The sequence below is a fragment of the Mustela erminea genome, chromosome 17, assembly GCF_009829155.1.
Source record: "Mustela erminea isolate mMusErm1 chromosome 17, mMusErm1.Pri, whole genome shotgun sequence".
In the NCBI taxonomy this organism is placed as follows: domain Eukaryota; kingdom Metazoa; phylum Chordata; class Mammalia; order Carnivora; family Mustelidae; genus Mustela; species Mustela erminea.
In genome coordinates this window covers 23,717,164-23,729,022 of record NC_045630.1, presented here as the reverse complement: position 1 = coordinate 23,729,022, position 11,859 = coordinate 23,717,164, and the positions used below count along the sequence as shown (strand labels likewise).

At 46.2% G+C, this 11,859-nt stretch overlaps 1 protein-coding gene across 6 annotated transcripts in view; it reads left to right on the top strand.

The window, feature by feature from the left end:
- The first annotated feature begins 1,617 nt into the window (after nt 1–1,617).
- Nucleotides 1,618–11,859, top strand: part of FAM20B (FAM20B glycosaminoglycan xylosylkinase) — a 45,037-nt gene continuing 34,795 nt past the window's right edge. For 2 of the 6 annotated variants that reach the window (XM_032317072.1, XM_032317073.1), the window contains exon 1: nt 1,618–1,847. The gene's annotated coding sequence lies outside the window, so the exon portion shown is untranslated. Of the gene's footprint in view, nt 1,848–3,954; nt 4,053–4,579; nt 5,219–11,859 lie in introns of those variants that run through there. The other 4 variants (XM_032317075.1, XM_032317076.1, XM_032317074.1 and 1 more) reach the window with 4 other exon arrangements.

Sequence of the window (11,859 nt, the reverse complement as noted above, 5' to 3'; positions counted from 1 at the left end):
TTTCAGATAAAGGATCTTAGAGGAACTGACCTTGGCTGTTGGTTTACGATCTGATGTCGCAAACAAGTTTCAGGGAGATAAACTGATGGCAGTCAGACCAATGCTCCTATGCAGAGAAGCTAGGTAGACTCTCATAGCTATCCAGCTCATTTCCCTAAGAATTATGTATGCATGGTCCGCAAATGACACCCAAGCCCTTTCAACTACATCCAGTTAAAAGCTGATACAACTCCTGTGTTTGACAGTGGACTCCTTGTAGGGATTGTTTTCTGCAGAGGGCTGCCTCCCTAACCAGACTGTCTGGAACTAGTGTCAAGCCCAGTCATTTCTCTAGGCTCTTCTGATGGTAGGTGCTCAGTAAACACACATGTGCAAAATAACTCATGTATTATACAATAGGGCGAAAGTACTTTCCCCACGCGTTTCCTAATTTGGACCTCACAACAACGCTGTGAAACAAGGACTCCGATTAACTCCCATTTTGCAGATAAGGAAACCGATACTCTGAGTGGTTGGGTGGCACACCCAGTATCACACCACCAGTTAAGGAGGCGTTCTACCCACTACACCCTACTGCTTAAATGAACTACGCAGGGACACCTGGTGGCTCAGTGGGTTGAAGCCTCTGCCTTCGGCTCAGGTCAGGATCCCAGGGTTCTGGGATTGAGCCCCTTGTCGGGCTCTCCTCTCCTCTCCTCTCGGCCGGGGAGCCCGCTTCCTCCAATTTCTCTCTCTGTCTGCCTCTCTGCCTGCTTGTGATCTCTGTCTGTCAAATAAATAAATAAAAAATCTAAAAAAGAAAAATGTTTAAATGAACTACGCAGCCTGAACAGTGTCAGCTCAGTCTCACCCCCACCATCTCATCCCACAAAGCAACCTGTGTTATGTTTCAGGCATACACTAAGTCCAAGCTTAATGTATGGTGTACTATACAGCAGTTGGGAGAAAGGAAGCAACTTCAGGCAAGGGAGACTTTCATGCAAACCGTTTATAGGGAGTCTACTGGGTGTGGGGCATTGGAGACTGGGACACGACTGCCCTGCCCTCCTGGGGCTTACCGTCCATTGCAAGAGACAGACATTGAAAAACTAAGAGTACAGCAAACTAATCACAGTTTTGCAAAATGCTACTAACTGTAGCGGGGAGTTTGCTCTGGTCCCAAGGAAGAGCAACTTGTGCGCGCTGTAGGAAGGTTGGCCTCTTTTGGGTAAGGGGGATACACTCTAAAAGGCAGAAGCATCAGTCGAGGCGAATTAAATGGGCAGAAGGAGTAAGAAAATTGCTTCTCACAAGTAGAATTGGACCTAAGGAACCCCAACTCTCCAGTCCCGCTGCCTGGTCTCCTACCTGCTTACGAAAATCAGGAAAGGAAAAGCGAAAACAAGAGAGAAGTTCGAGGTCAGTTTCTGCAAGAGGGGAGGGCGGCAGGGAAGAGGAGGAGGAGCGACGGGAGCCCCCACCCAGGGAGTTAAACGGGGCCATGCCGGGACGGGAAGGGTTAAGGAGGGCCGTCCACAGCGAGGCGGGTAGGCCCGCCCACCAGAGGGCGGGGGCGGGGTCTCGCAGAGTGAGCCCTGGGATTGGTCGCGAGGAAGGCGTTACGCTAGGACTGTACCAACAGTCGGGCGCCGCGGAGGCGGGAGGGTGGGTGTGGGACCTCCGGCACTGCGCGGGGAGAGTGGCCAGGGAATGGCCGGGCAGGGGGTGGGCGGGAGCCGCAGTGGCGGCGGCAGCTGGGGGCGGTGAGCGCGGCGTGGGGCTGCCCCTCCCCGGAGGCGGCGGGGGCGGCCGGGCCGCACCGCACCGCACCGCGCGGGAGGCCATGGAACGAGCCTAGGGCCCAGCAGGTGAGCGGCGTTGGGGCGGGGAGGGCGGGCGACCCCCGCCCCCGGCGCGGCGGGCGGGAAAGTGCGGGCCGGCCCGCGGGCGGGGCGCGGTGCGTGGCGCGCGCCGGGCTGGGGCCGCCTGGGGGCGGGACGCCTCCCAGTGGGGCCGGACGCCGGTGGCCCGAGCGGTCCCAGAGCGGACGCGGGCGGGTCCGGGGTCCGGCCTGGCTACCGCCTCGGAGACCGGCCCGAGCCGCCCGCCCCGCCTCGCTGGCCCCCCGGCGGGCTCCTGCGGGCGGGCGCGGCTGGAGGGGCGCCTCCTCGGCCCGCCTGAGGCGCGGCCTTACCTGGGGCCGCCCGGGGTCCTTCTAAGTGAGCGCCCCTCGCGCCCAGGCGGCGTCTCCAGAGGCGACTGGCCCCGGTGCCGCCCTCGAGTCCCGCCGAGCGCCCGTTGCGGCGGCCCAGGGAGGATCGCGCGCCGGCGGGCCCACCTCGTGGCGGAGAAGCGCAAGTGACCACCAGGCCCGAGGCGGGAGGCGGGGTAACCGTGCCCGGGGTCAACGGTCTCTCGGGGTCGTGGACCCCGTACTCGCAGTCGGACACAACTTAAGGAAATGATACGGTAGTCCGAAGTGGATTGCGCTTGAGATTTCATTTCCGGGTGTGATAGCCCCGCGATTAAAAGCGAGCCGAAACGTTGCCATTAATGATGAATGCGAGCACTTGTCAAGCTGCAACCTTGATGGTCGGATCTGATTAGAGTTTCCTCCTCATCAGGCTTCTGTTGTCCGCAGGTCTTCTGATGGGAAGACAAGGGATGGAAGGATGTTGGAGGGAAAGTGGAGAGGACAGGGCATGACTGGTGGTTATGGAATTTTAGTCCTTTAAATGGCTCTATCATCGCTCGAATGGGTGATGAGTTTATAATTTGGGAAAATTAGAGATGCTTGGTACCGCGACTTGTGGTTAGCTAGAAACAGATTTCAGGGTCCTCCCCTCCCCACACAGCCAATTTCCCTCTGGAGATTGGATTTCTCACCTTGAAAAGAGGGAATAGGAATGTGGGATCTTCTAGCTTTTAAACTGTAGGACTTTATACATTTGTACTCTGGTGATTAAGATTGGTGTTTGCTAACTGTTCCCATTTTCCTGGTGTTATAAATTAATACATAAATTTCATTGGGGTTAATTTTTAAAATTGAGGTAGAGACCTCAGTGTGCCTTTTCCTTGAGTTTATGCAGGACTTTTGAGCAAAGCCATAGAGACCTTCCATGTATATTATTGGTCATCAAGACGTGGCTTTGGGAAGCTGTGGTACAAGTGTTAAGGATACTAAATTATTCCCCTAGACTCAGAGCCAAGGTAAATTTAAAATTAACGTTCTTTTTGAAGTTAATAACTTTTCTGAAGCTTATGAAGTCCTTGGACTTTGGTCCCTAGTACCCCGCGGTGGAATAAGTCAACAGGAGTGGATTCTGCATTTGAAAGTGCTTACCAAAGGAGAATAAAAAGGCACAAGCAAGTAATTGGGATTCTCAGCCTCATGCACAAGAAAGTGTGGTGATAGAATGGATTGGACAAAAGATGGTCAAATCTTGGAGCCCACAGCTTCTCTTCAGTGTGGTTGGTGAAAATGCGGTATGGATTTGTTCTGCTCTTTCTCTGAAGCCAATAGGCAATTAACTAAGATTTGGTTAAAGAGTGAAAACTTGAAAACACTTGCCCTGCTCGTCTTTCTGGGTACTTTGAATTAGGGAACAAACAAATAAATCACTGTCTGTACCATCTAACCTGGTACATCCTAGAATTATTTTATGTTGAGTTGATAACTCTTTGACTTTCAGTCCATTCTCTTCATTTCCATTTGTGGCCTCCAGCTCTCTCACAGAGCCTGAAAGCTTCTGCTTTCTGTCTTTTCTGAATTGTGAATTTCTAAATGAAGTTTGTTTGTTTACTTGCAGGGCAAACTTCAGCTTCCTACACTTTGTGTGACCATCATTTCTGCGGTGTGAGCCCTGAAGCCAGACACTTTAGGTCTTGAATTGATAACTTTTTAAAATAGCAGCCACAGTGGTTGTCTGGTCATTGGTGCTGTCTCATCATAGAGACAGAGGCCGCTCCCTCTATCCTGTAGCCACAGTTGCAAGCAATGAAAAGGAGACAGTCTTCTGAAGCTGATGTCAGGTCACCCTGGGACTAAGTGCCATGTGGTTTTATAGATTGAGGTAGGAAGTGTACTTCACGACAAGGCACTACAGTATGTTTTAACAGTGATGATAATTGGCCTACTTTTCTCTGTGCACCTGAAATGCGGAGTGCATAGTAGGTATGCAGGAAATGTTTGGTGGTTGAATGAATGAATGGAACACAGTATGAAGGAAGGGGAAATACTCTAGTACATGAATTGGCTAGTTCCTCTCTTCGTTAAGAAAAAAAGGACAGGAAAACGTGTTGCAGGTTACTGTTCAAAGTTGCCATTGAGCTGGGTATCTGTACATTGCTTTAAGGGTAGAGTTGAAGGCTTACCAAATATTAATAATCAGATTCAATTTCATGCAAAAGCAGATAGGATCTGGTGCTTTCCATTTACTATAAAATCTTTAAGAGTTAGAGCTATGTGCTATTGTAACTGAGCCCCTTTGAACTGAAACCAATCTTGAAAATAGAAACATATAAAACATATAATGTAATAGAACAAAATAGCTAAATAGTCCTTAAAAAAAAAAAGGGTGGGCATCTGTGAAGGGTATTCCATACTGGAGCTGCCTTGCACTTTGATTCTGTGACTTTTCGGTATTCTAGCTGTCTGGGGGCAGCTTGTGGTGCCCTGGTTAGGCACAGCTTCACAGACTTGGCTCCTGGAGCCTTTTCTGGCTAGACTAATTGAGCAGTTGGATTGGTAGTCGATATTTTTGCCCTAAGAGAAGAACTGGAGTTCTTGGTAATGGCCACGCCATTATCATTGACCTTGATAGCGCATCTTTTCATCCCTTCTGTGGCAGGATGGGAAGGGAGAGCTGTCCCTCCCCGAAGTACTTCTCCCGCAGCTCCTCATTCCAAACCTGTATAATCTCTCTCCCTCTTTTCCGTACTTGAGCTGCCTCGGTGACCCCCACCAAGGACTAATGAATTCCTTCACCCACACCTAGGGTCCAGGAGACCTTACTTTGCAACTGACCAACTTAAAATATCACTATGACTGCTTGAGCCATCTCGGAGAGAATATGATGCAGAGATCTCACTTGGGATTTTTGTCTTGCCTATTTAAAAGCTAAAGAGGAAAGAAAGGCCTTGCTCCAGGCTTGATGAGTCTTGGGGGTGCATCTTTCATCCCAGGAGGAGATAAGAAGTGGAGCCTGCTGCAGAAAAGAGCTTAGGTGTGTGTTTGAAGGTTTGTACTTTCTGACAAGGAAATAGCCCTACAGAGGGGAGGGTGTATCATGTGTCATGGGTACATGATAAAAGGAGGTCAGGGAATATGAAATGGTGAGTGTGTAACAGGGCACGTACAGGGCCAGCCTGTCCTACCATGCCCTCAAATACTTTCCACCCTCTGTCTGTGGCAGTGCCATCCCTCTTCTGTTTTTAGGTAGTAAGGTGTTAACGTGTGGAAGCTCTTGTTTTGGCTATACTATTGTGGAAAAAAATTTCGCAATGTATTCCATGGTTTGTTTGCTTCTCAAACAGTAGGGTTTCACCTTTCTCTCACTGACTTGAGGTGGTGCTACTAGTTTCCATTAGTGACTGTAATCGAGCAAGGCTTTGAAGCAATCAAAACATGCAGGCTGTGTGCTCCCTCTGCGTTTTGAATTATTGAATCCGCTTTTAGTAGTCGGGCTCTTCTTTCAGAGGTGGGAAAGCTGAACTTCGGCTGTTGTTAGTGTCCCTGCTGCCCTCTTTAAATTGGCAGCTTCTGATCTTCGGTGGAGTAGCTGCCCAGATGACTGCTCCCCGCTCGAACGTAGAACAGCCAGGTGCGCTGGGCGAGGGTCTGCCACCCTTCCCCGTCTGCGGATGCACTTGGGGACCACAGCTTTGGCTGCCCGAGAGCTTTTTCTTATTGGTTCCTTATTTCTTATCCTTGGTTTAGATAGCGACCTTGCGCTCTGGGTACATTTGTGTTCCTGTGGGTCTTCTGCAGAACAGAGAAAATTATATAGAAGTACTAAGTGTCAGTTCGCATTTCAGAAAGCGAGGCCAGATTGAAGATCTGGTTCCAGCCCCGTCTTGTGTCACTCTTGGGCAGCGTCTTGGACCATCTCCAATCTTCTTAGCATTTGCAGATCATCTTCATTCCCAGTCCCAGTCAGCAGCAGGAACAAGGTTGGCAGTAGTCACTGCTTTGAAGGGTGGAAGCAGGGTATACAGAGGCAGCAGTTTAAAATTGGATGAATAACATTGGTATATATGTTTGATATTTCTACTTTTTTTTTTTTTTTTTGCTGTACTGTATTTCTGAATTCATTACACGACTTAGTTTCTCTTTGTAAAAGAGACCATCTTTAGACCAAGGAGCCGAAGAAACTTTTCTGACCTTCAATCTTTCTCTCCCTTGCTCTCCCCTCCTTTTCTTCAGTAGGGATGTATTGAGCACCTCTCCTGCACCTTGCACTGTGCCAGCTTCTGTGGAGGTACGAAGAGAGTAAAATATATCCCCTGTCCTTGAGGAAGTCATGGAAGAGTAGAGGAGACAGGCATGCCCAAAACTCTGTGTGTGTGTGTGTGTGTATTTACACTCATATTTTAACAAAGGGATCATATCTGGAGCCACTCAGCCTCAATTCAGCCCAGACCTGCATAGGGGTTCTGCTGTTGCCATTTCTAGAGTGACCTGTGGCCCATCAGCTTGAGACACCTGGAACGTGAGGCTAATAATGTCAGGTGTTACTGTTGCATAAAGCTAATACACCTTTCCAGAAACTCTAGTGAATTGAAAAGTAAAGATGGAAAACAGGAAAATGTTACATTTTTTGAAATCCATATTTCTGCACTATATGGGAATTACATTCTATGCTACAGTCTTCCATGGGGGTTATAAAGTGATGATTGAGCAGTGAAATACCTAGAATGTGGGAAGGTTCCTTTTACCTGGCCCATTTGAAACAGAATGCAAATTCTTAGGCATTCCTACAGGGTTTCTAGGTCAGTGACCACAGCCTCTGTTGGTTTTTTAGAACAAACCTCACTAGAAGTATGAGCTAAAGATTTTTTCTTTTCATTTTTCAAGGAATAGGGTTAGAGAGTTGCCCTAAATCAAGGTTTAAATGGGACAGGTTGGGGTGCCTGGGTGTCTCCATTGGTTAAGCAACTGCCTTCGGCTCAGGTCATGATCCCAGAGTCGCTGGATCCAGTCCCACATCGGGCTCCCAGCTCTGTGGGGAGTCTGCTTCTCCCTCTGACCTCTCCCTTCTCATGTATGCTCTCTTTCTCGCTCTCAAATAAATAAATAAATCTTTAAATGGGACAGGTTGCAGGAATTGAATTTTTTCAGAGGAAGCAAACTCTCTTTATTGCCTGTTTCGTTTTTGCTCTCACACCCAGGAAGAAAGGCTATCTTAATGCCTCGTTAATGCCTAGTGATCATTTAGTTGGCTTCCTTCACAAGAAACTGTTAGAGGAGTTCATGTAGGGCATTGTGAGTTTATGGATATGAATAATTGTTTAAGTGGAAGTGAAAACAATGAGGAACATGTAACACTTGGGGTAATTTGGACTATGTGGGAATTCAATTTTCTATACCTGTAGCTTTAAGTTACTCTTAAGGCATACCTTAAGAACTTTAGGACAGGGTACCTGGGGGGCTCAGTCTCTTAAGCATCCAACTCTTGGTTTCAGCACAGGTCATGATTTCACGGTTGTAGGAGTGAGCCCCATGGAGGCTCTGTGATGAGTGGGGAGTCTCCTTGAAGATTCTCCCTCTCCTTCTGCCCCTCCCCCACTCCTGTGCACACACATGCTTTCTCTCTCAAATCTTTAAAGAGAGAGCTTTAGGACATGCAGTGCTATCATCTTTAAAACAGAGAGCTAATTTTCCAAACTGAAGAAGGCATTTTATTTCAGCCTTTTTCATGGAATAGAAGAACCTAATGCTTTTAATCATTGACTGAAATTAGACTTGAACTTTGTAGAGAAGAGAAATAGGTTGGTCCAATTAGTGACGTAGCCTCCCAGTGTTCTGCTTCACACGGTACCCATTTTAAAGATACCTACTGGCCTGCAGTCTTAGCTAGTCTTCCAGTTGAGGAAAGGATTTGTTCAGGAATAGAAGACCATGGAAACTTTCTATAATGTGACTTGGGAATTTATCCCCACACTCTGCAACCCAAAAGACAACATGACTAGACAGGTTTATTTTCTTTGTCATTCTTTCTCCTTTCAGATCGTCGTCCTCTATGGGTTTGTGACCTGGTAATAATGACTAACAAGGGATCACGATGGGTTGTCCAGGCACTAATTTTAGCACAGTGTATATGGTAATGTCATTCATGTTTAGCAACTTTGTGAGTTAGATAATAGTGTTCTTATTTTACTTTTCATATGAAAGGACTGAGGCCCAGAGAGGTTACACATTAAGTCACTTTCCCAAGTCCCATCATAGGTGATAAAGTAGGCATTCTGAATCCAGTGCATCCCTCTTAACACTTCTGCCTTGGAAGAGTTTTTATTTGGAATAAGCAGGTGAATTAACCTATTTCTTTTTTTAATTTTATTTTGATTCCAGTGTAGTTAACGTACAGTGTTATATTAGTCTCAAGTGTACAGCGTGATTCTACAATTCTACACATTGCTCATTCCTCATCTTGATAAGTGTACTCTTAATCCCCTTCACCCATCCTCCCATCCATCTCCCCTCTGGTAGCCACCAGTTTTCTATAGTTAAGGGTGTGGGGTGGTGTTGTTGTTTTTTCTGGTTTGTTTCTCCCCCCCCTTTGTTCTTTTGTTTTGTTTCTTAAATTCCACATATGAGTGAATCATATAGTACTTGTCCTTAAGAAGCTATTTCGTTCTTCTTCTTCTTTTTTTTTTTTTAAAGATTTTATTTATTTGACAGAGATCACAAATAGGCAGAGGCAGGCAGAGAGAGCGAGAGGGAGGGAGGCAGGCTCCCCACCGAGCAGAGAGCCTGACGTGGAGCTCAATCCCAGGACTCCAGGTCCACGACCCAAGCCGAAGGCAGAGTCTTTAACCCACTGAGCCACCCAGGCACCCCTCTAAGAAGCTATTTCTTAAGCAAAGAATTAGCACAGAAAGGAAAACTATATGTAGATACTGATTAATATGGTATTTTTGTTTTAGTTGAAGACTCCTATTTGAAGATGAAATAAAATGTGCTCTTGTGGTAGCAGTGGGTGGCAGTGCAGGAATGGGCTGGTTTTCTGGGCATACTCAGGATTTATTCAGGTGCTAAACACTTGATGCCGTTTGGTATTGGTGCTTTGACTTCCTATAAAGGAGAAGCATACAGTGCTAAGTGGGAAGATTTCTGAATGCTCTGATTTTACGTAGAATTGCCAGTAACCATCAGGAGAAACTGCATTTATTTCTAGGGAACAGTTAATAATGTAGCATAATGTTCTGATGTCACTTCCAATTAAAAAACAAAAGGGCATTATAACAGCCTCAGCCCAGGGTGAAAGTATATGTTTCTAACTTTTTTCGTACTGAAAGGTTGTGATATTTGCTACTGGTTATGCTTTGGCTAAAGGGTGAATGGTAGGTTTTATAAATCAGGCATGTGTATTTGTGTGAGGGTGCTGGGTTAGCCTTGATTGTTCTGAAGTATGTAAATGATCCAGGTAAGTATATTTTTTCATTGTGCTACCTTAAAAAGACCTTAATTATGTATCTTCCTAAGCATCTGCAATGACGACAAAAAAAGTAGAAATGGTGTATAACTTTCATAATGAGCTTATCGCTCTGTAGAAGGCATTAATAATCATTTACAAATATAACCTAACAATTTATAATCCAATGTTTATTTATAGTTAATGGTTACTTTAACATTTCCCTTCTTCCTGAGAGAATTGTTTTCGTGACATGATTTATTTCTCTGTGTCTTTTCCCTCAATATTTTTAATGTCTCCAAAATAGTTAATAAGGACAGACTAGACGTGAGAATGTTGGATTTTACAAGCCACCCCAAAATTTAGTGGCTTAAAATAGTTACTTGTTTTTTCTTACCATCATATGGGTCAGCTGGGCTCAGCCTGTTGGTTCTTCTGGATCACATGTATGACCCCATTCAACTGGGACCTCCGGTGGAACTGAGATGGCTTCTCTTCTGTGTCTGGCACCTCAGCTGGGGTTGGCCAGGCCTCTCTCTCCATCTGGGTCCCTCATCATTCAGTAGTCTAGCCCAAGCTGCTTTATGTAGTGGCTGGGTCCCAGCAGGAAGCTGCCAGGTCTTTTAAGGAGTAGGCCCAGACTTGGCACACAGCTGCTTCCACTGCATTCTGTTGGCCAAAGTCAGTTACAGAGCCAGCCCGGATTCCAGGGGAGGAAAAATAGATTCTACTTTTTTCTTTTTTCCTTAAGATTGTAACTATTTCTTCATTTGAGACAGAGAGAGTGAGCACATGAGTGGGGAGAGGGGCAGAGAGAGCGAGAAGCAGCCTCTCCGCTGAGCAGGGAACATGATGTGGGACTTGATCCCAGGACCCTGGGATCATGACCTGAGCCAAAGGCAGACGCTCAACTGACTGAGCCACCCAGGCACCCCTAGATTCTGCCTCTTGATGGGAGGAATTGTTGGTGTCTGTCTTTGTAGATAATCAACCAAAAACTCAAAAGTAAATTCAGGCATTACCGCTTCTTATACTCAACAAACCATCAGAGCTTTGTTGAAACCAATTGTTACTAAAGAAGAAGTTTATAAAAGGGTTCTTGTGACTCCTATGCAAGATCAAGGGCACGGAAGTTATGTGGTTAAATGTGATTATATACTAGTTATATAATTCTACCTGCTGTGCCCGAAATTTCCTCTAATAGCCTTCTGCATGGAGTATTTCCTCGTGGTACTTTACAGTCACAGACATCCACATTCCATTTATGTGGAAAGAACTCGATTTGACCATTGAACTGAAAGCACAAGAAAGGGTTAGTCCTGAAGCTTTCACTTTCAGTTACATTCTGCAGAAAGGTGGGGATTTCTTCTCCATGACCTGAGGAGAAATAGTGTGAAGATGTTGGTTGATCAGAGGGAGAGTCAAGGGAGTACCGCTGCCAGCGAGATCCGGAACGTCACTGGTGGCTTGTGGGAGTCCCTAGTAAGGTAGTAAGTAAGGAGCCGGGTGTTCTCGTGTTCCTCGGCAGCCACAGATGTCATATTTTCTCGCACAGTGACATAGACACAGACGTCATATTTTGTCACACAGTGACTTAACCTGTGCACCGACGTGTTTCTGTAGCTGTTCCGCCAGGACTGAATGGAGGACTTCATACTAAGACCTCACTTTTGTTCTGTGGAATCTGTATCTCTTCTCCCCAAGCAACGTAATAGTCCTAAGTTTGTCCTCATAAAACAACTGTCAGATGTGTAGGATGGTGTGTGTGTGTGTCTGAGAGAGAGAGTGTGAGTGTGAAGAATGAGCCACCGTAGCAAGCCTCATTGAGCTGATGGAGCTGTGGGTGAAACCAGGGCTCAAGAGGAAAATTCTTCATAAAGAACTCCAACGTGAGAGTTTCTGCCAGCTTTTAGTATGAAAACTGTCATTTGCATTGCCTTTTTTTGAGCTTAACATTTTTTGACTTGTCTTATCACCTTGAGTCTATTTGTTCTTTGAGGTAGGCTGTGTTCCACATAACAGAACCATTAAAATAAATGACTATAATATAAACTGGATGGTGTTACACTGTTGGAAACATTCAAGGGAGGAGGTAAAGGCATGAAATAGAGCAGGCAGAGTCCTCTGGGAATGCCAGTAAATTTTTCATGAAGAATTTGGAATATACTCAGTGGTCCTGCTTTAATTTCCTTAGTGTCTGTAATGGGGTATCTTCTTAGGAACCCAGTTTGTAGAGTGCATAACATGT